General features: G+C 45.0%; 1 non-coding gene across 1 annotated transcript; it reads left to right on the plus strand.

Annotated features, from left to right (window-relative positions):
• The first annotated feature begins 8 nt into the window (after positions 1-8).
• Positions 9-4,260, plus strand: LOC101339742 (ribonuclease H1). The gene is made up of 2 exons (XR_004521697.2): positions 9-2,472; positions 3,429-4,260. It is a non-coding gene; the product is annotated as a ribonuclease H1 (transcript).
• The last annotated feature ends 1,580 nt before the right edge of the window (positions 4,261-5,840 follow it).

Here is a 5,840-nt window from a genome sequence, read left to right on the forward strand (position 1 = left end):
TCTTTGACCATCATCTGAGTAATGCTGCTCTAACAGGCGGGTCCTCCGTGCGGAGCGCTGGGTCCCAGTACTGAGACTGAGGGGCTCCGGGCTGTCCGCGTCGTCCTCACCCAGCCGCCATACCTCGCACTGTTAGAGTGACCTGTGGTCGTCAGCCTCCTGGTTTCTTTGGAAGCAGCTATAATGTCAGTTCAGGCTAATTTATGATGTATCCTCTTAAAAATATAGTTGTGTGATTAGACCTTAGTAACATGATTTTTTTCCCCAAAATGGACGTATTTTTCTTACACTAGGTCACTTTTATTAAAATTACCTTTTCAAACAATACAGAGCAAGTTAAACGACAACCATTTTCTTAACCCTACCATCCTCTCCCAGCCCAGGACCCCTGATGACCGTTTGGCAACCTGACATTTAAACATGCCTTTCAGGGAATTCCCTGGTTGTTCAGAGGTTAGGACTCCTCCCTTTCACTGCCAAGGGTATGAGTTCGATCCCTGGTCGGGGAACTAAGATCCCACAGGCCATGCTGTGTAGCAAGAAAAAGCAAACAAACAAACAAACAAAAAACCAAAACTTGCCTTTCAGCAACATAAGTGCAAACAGTGGTGAAATCACATGAGCGCATCCCTTTGTAACAGCACTGAGGGAGAATCAGGTGTGTGTGTATGTCGTATACAGATCCATCCACACACCTCTGTCCAGAAAGCTTGCCAGGTCCCACCGTTAAGTGGGAAAAAGGCAATACAACAGTAAAATCCAATCTGTGGAGAAACAAAATGGGATTTCTGTCGGTGTACCCAGCGCACAAGTGCGTCGTGCTGAGGAGCTGTGAAGGGAGCCTTCACACTCGTCTTCTCTGAACGGTTGATGTGTTTTACAGTGAAGATGTAGTCATGTGTTGCTTGTGTAAAAAATCAGTAAAAATAAAAGGAAACGTTTTATTTAACAGATGCATGTTCCTGGCCATTCGGGATTTATAGGCAACGAAGAAGCTGACAGATTAGCAAGACAAGGCGCGAAGCAACCTGAAGACTGACCAGGTCCTTTAATCCTTGGAACAACCTGAGCCAGTGGCTGTTTGTCACCTTTACTTACTGGTGTGAAAAATAAAACTATAGGCTGGACCACTGCAGTCGATGGGCAGACACAGCTTTCAGACTAAATCGGAAAAGCAGGGTAGTGGTCCGTGGCATGTGCCTTAAAGGTGGTTAGATGTGTCATAAACTGAACATCCTTTGAGATTTATTTGAGATTTTGTTAGAAGTATGCTTTATTGGGCTTGATACTGTTCTCATTAGTTTTATTGCAGTCTAGACAAAAGTGTTAGGGCTTTGATTTAATAAGGATGAGTAAAACATTGGTTTAAAAATGCAGGCAAGAAGCCTAGAAGTATTCTAAGAGTTCATTTGCCCTACAGTTGGCAACACTGAGTCATGATTTGTAGGTGGGCTTGTGCCTACGGGCGGATTGGAGGAAGGCACGGCTCCCTTGCTGGGCACAGTCCTGCCAGGGCCCACGCCTCGGCAGAGGGAAGGTGGGCTGGTCCTTCCTGGCGGGGCACTGTGATAGGGCCGCCTGCACACGGGCAGCCCTGGCTGTCCGACCGTTAGGTAGCAACAGTCATAACTTCTAAAGACCAAGATTGTAAATAAATGTTTTAAAATTGGCGGGGTGGGGGGGGCTATTTTTGTTAAAAGCACTATGCAAGTTAAAAAAAAAAAGTTTGACGTGATTATTTTTACCTTTTATTACCTTTTTGTCATAAAAACATGCAGAAAACGATACAAATGTATAGCTTATTGAATTATTATTGTTATTATAAGGTGAGTACCTTTGTAACTACCACCCAGGTCAAGAAGTAGAACTTTGCCAGATGCCCAGAAGGCTCTTCACGTGCTCCTCCAGTCACAGCCCCTCCCTCCCTCCAGAGCTAATCCCGACTTCCTTGCTTTTCTTTGTGGCAGTTTTTAGTCTAGTCTACTCTTTTTTTTAACTTGGTATTTTTTTTTTAACTTGATATTTCTTAAGTTTCTTTAATTTACAGGTTCTGCCTCAATCTCTGTTCTCCTTACAGTTTATCTGTTGAAGAGCCTGAGCCATTTGTCCCGTCGTTTCCCGCTGTCATTGTCGCTCTCATGATCTCGAGGTGCTGTCCAGCGTTTTACTCTCTCCTCGGGATTTCCTGCAAATTGGCGGCTGGATCAGAGGCTTGATCACAGTCAGGCTCCACCCCTTGGGCACATGTGTTACGAGCTTTCATCAGAAGGCAGAGCGGTTTTCATCCTTTTGTTGTTGGCAGCTGCCAGTGCTCAGGGCCTAGAATACTGATACGTTGTCATTTTGCTTACATTTATTGGCTGGAACAGTTTTAGAAGCTACTTCCCCTCACCTGATGCTGGCGCTCAGTGTGGAATTCACGTACAAAAGGCGGGATAAATGCTAAGATTGGCTCCCGGTCATCCTAAAAAGGTAGCCCAATTAGGGGGTTTTATTTATATATTTTTATAACATGTAAACCTACGTATATGTCATGAACTCATGTACTTAAGCCTGTTAGATGGGTTTCAGTCCATCGCAATTTTCCTCTTTATTGAACCCAAATTGCAGCGGCTTTGGCCTGTAGGAGCGAGCCTCTTCAAGTTGGCTCTTGATTTCTTTTGATATTCATATATGTACACATGCATGCACAGACACACACTGACCACACACAGACACACTCACGCACAGACTGCACATGGTCATAGAGAGCTTTCTTGCAGTCTGATGTGTCAGGGTGTTCTAGACCCATCTTGTACCTTTCCTGCTCTAGACCTGGAATTGGCTTTTTCTCTAAGGATCTGTAGTTTCTTCTAATGGGAAAAAGAGGTATTTCAGATCCTTGGTGCTCATTGCTACAGGGTTGGTTGTTGTTTCTAGGGCTAAAAAATACACACGTGTGCGCACCCACATTTAAAGAGAAAGTGTTTTCTGAGCTCATGTTGACAGTCGTAAAACAAACTCAGGATTCCAGGACATTCAGCCTCTTCCATGTTACAGCTGTGTCTCCTACACTGAGATCCCGGTTCTCAGGCTGTGGGACTACGGAGCAGAATATTCCTAATTACACACTTGCTTGTTCTACTTTAACATGTACTACGTGGATACTAACCCTAATATACCATTAATTACAATGAAAACAGCACTGGAGCCACACCGTCAACTGTTACTTAGTAAAATCTCTCCCCGCTGCCCTCATTTAGTCTTATTTCCATGTACTTAATGCTCATAACCAGTGTTTAGGTCAGTGTCAGCTTGGGAACCATACTCCCTGGGCTTCTGTATGTTGAATTCAGCTTGTGTCCTTTATACTTGAAGTTTTGTAGAATACGAAATCCTTGCCTACGTTTTCTTTCCTTGAGTGTCTTAAATATTCTGTTTTCTTCCAGCATAAAGTGATGCATGAAGAGCCTGATGAATCTTATTTTCTTTCCACGTCACGTACTCTTTGTGCTTAGATGTCCAAAGGGCTTTTTCCTCTTTCTCAATTCAGCAGTTTTATTAGAATGTATCATGTGTTGGTGGCCCTGGGTCAGTGTTTGCAGGTATGTGGTGTGCTTTTTCTGTGTGTATTTTCAAATCTACTGTTTCAAGAAAGTTTCCTTGAATTGTGGCCTAGTGCTCTGTTTTATTTTTTGCTTTGGTTTTCTTTTTGGGGGGACCCCTGGCATCTGTTGAAATCTGATTTACCCATCTTCAATATTTGCCAGTTTATCTTGAATCTTTTATCTGTCTTAGATTGCTTCCACGTCTTGGCTGCTGTAAATAATGCTGCTATGAACATAGGGGTGCACATATCTCTAGAGGTCTGTTTTCAAAGAGGGCAGTTAAAGGGAAGGGGTGTGCTGAGCTATGGATTCCCCCTGGCAGAATCCCTGGGTCCAGGAGGGTCCTTGCTCAGCTGAGGCTTTTGAATCCCACCCTCTGTCCTCTCAGCCCACGTCCTCTATAGCCAAACATGGACCTTCTCCAACACCACAGTGTCCTCTGTACCGGGGGTCTGTATGATGAACAGGGTGCCCCATTCAGGTATGCGACATGCTTCAACCTAACACTTTAGAACCTGGGGGCCAAGTGAATGTTAGTGTCCCCAGATTCCTGTGTTGAAGACCTGACCCCCAGTATGGCCCTACTTTGAGATGGGGATGTTTGTCTCTTTCTGTTATGAGTGCTTGTCTTATAAGTTTTGTTCTTGTGTGTTTATTAAAGTCTGATGGGCAAGTCCTGTATTGAGATTATTGGGCAGCAAGAGGATGAAATGTAAAAAGAAGTTGGATTCAAAACAAGAAAGGATAGAAAGGTTGTCTGGTTCTTCTCCCCATCATACCCCAGAGAAGCTGCACCCTTTATGGTGTTTTTTAAAAGGCTCTGGAAATCTTGGATCATTCAGTTACAGCCCCTTGGCCACCACGTTATCGTGACACAATGTGATGGGTCTTTTCATAAGGCCATGTAGCTTCGCCCTCCAAAGGGCCTGTGTTCAGGACTCGTTGTCAGTAGCAGTGAATCTGCTGGGCCTCCCCCAGGACTTCTCTGTGAACAAAGTCACGAATTAGCTTGAGTTTGGGAGCACAATCCTTTCCTTCTTCCTGCTAACCCCCCTTGGCATTCACCCCCAAACCCACACAGACACACGCAAGACAAAGGGTGAGGGCAAGAGGACATTTCTTCTACAAAGACAGAGAGACCGCCAGCTATGATGCATCCCATCCTAAGGTTTGACCAAGATGCAGGGTGAGGCTGGACATCTTTTTATAAATTTATCAGCCGTTTGCATATATGATTTCCCGTCTAAAGAAGGTGATATCACTTTATTCAGGCCTGCTATAGGGTACTTCAGAAGAAGCAGATGCATGGCATGGTGACTGTAGTTAACAATACCATATGGTATACTTGGATTTGCTAAGACAGTAAATCTCTCATACACACACACATTTAAAAAGGTACCTGAGGTGATGGATGTGTTGATTAACTTGATTGTGGTAATCATTTTACATATATGTATACATATATCAGATCATCACATTGGCCCCAAAATAGAACCCCATAAATATAGTCAAGTGAGCTTTGACAAAGGAGCAAAGGAAATACAATGGGAGCAAAGATAGTGTCTTCAACAAATGGTGTTGGAACCATTGGACGTCCACACGCAGAAAAGTGGATCTACGCTTCTCACAAAAATTAACTCAAAATTTTTCACACTCCCTAAATGTAAACTATGCAGAACTATGAAACTCCTAGAAGATAACATAGGAGGAAACCTAGATGACCTTAGGTGTGGTGATGACTTTTTAGATAAAAAATCAAAGCATGGGACTCCCCTGGTGGTACAGTGGTTAAGAATCCGCCTGCCCGGGCTTCCCTGGTGGCGCAGTGGTTGGGGGTCCACCTGCCGATGCAGGGGACACGGGTTCGTGCCCCGGTCTGGGAGGATCCCATATGCCGCAGAGCAGCTGGGCCCGTGGGCCATGGCCGCTGAACCTGCGCGTCTGGAGCCTGTGCTCCGCAACGGGAGAGGCCACAGCAGTGAGAGGCCCGCATACCACAAAAAAAAAAAAAAAAAAAGAATCCACCTGCCAATGCAGGGGACATGGGTTCAAGCCCTGGGCTGGGAAGATCCCACATGCCGCAGAGCAACTAAGCCTGTGCGCCACAACTACTGAGCCTGTGCTCTAGAGCCCGTGAGCCACAACTACTGAAGCCCGTGTGCATAGAGTCTGTGCTCTGCAACGAGAGAAGCCACTGCAATGAGGAGCTGGTGCACCGCAACAAAAAGTAGTCCCCCCCCCAAAAAAAAAGTA

This window comes from Tursiops truncatus, chromosome 14 (genome assembly GCF_011762595.2).
Source record: "Tursiops truncatus isolate mTurTru1 chromosome 14, mTurTru1.mat.Y, whole genome shotgun sequence".
In the NCBI taxonomy this organism is placed as follows: Eukaryota; Metazoa; Chordata; class Mammalia; order Artiodactyla; family Delphinidae; genus Tursiops; species Tursiops truncatus.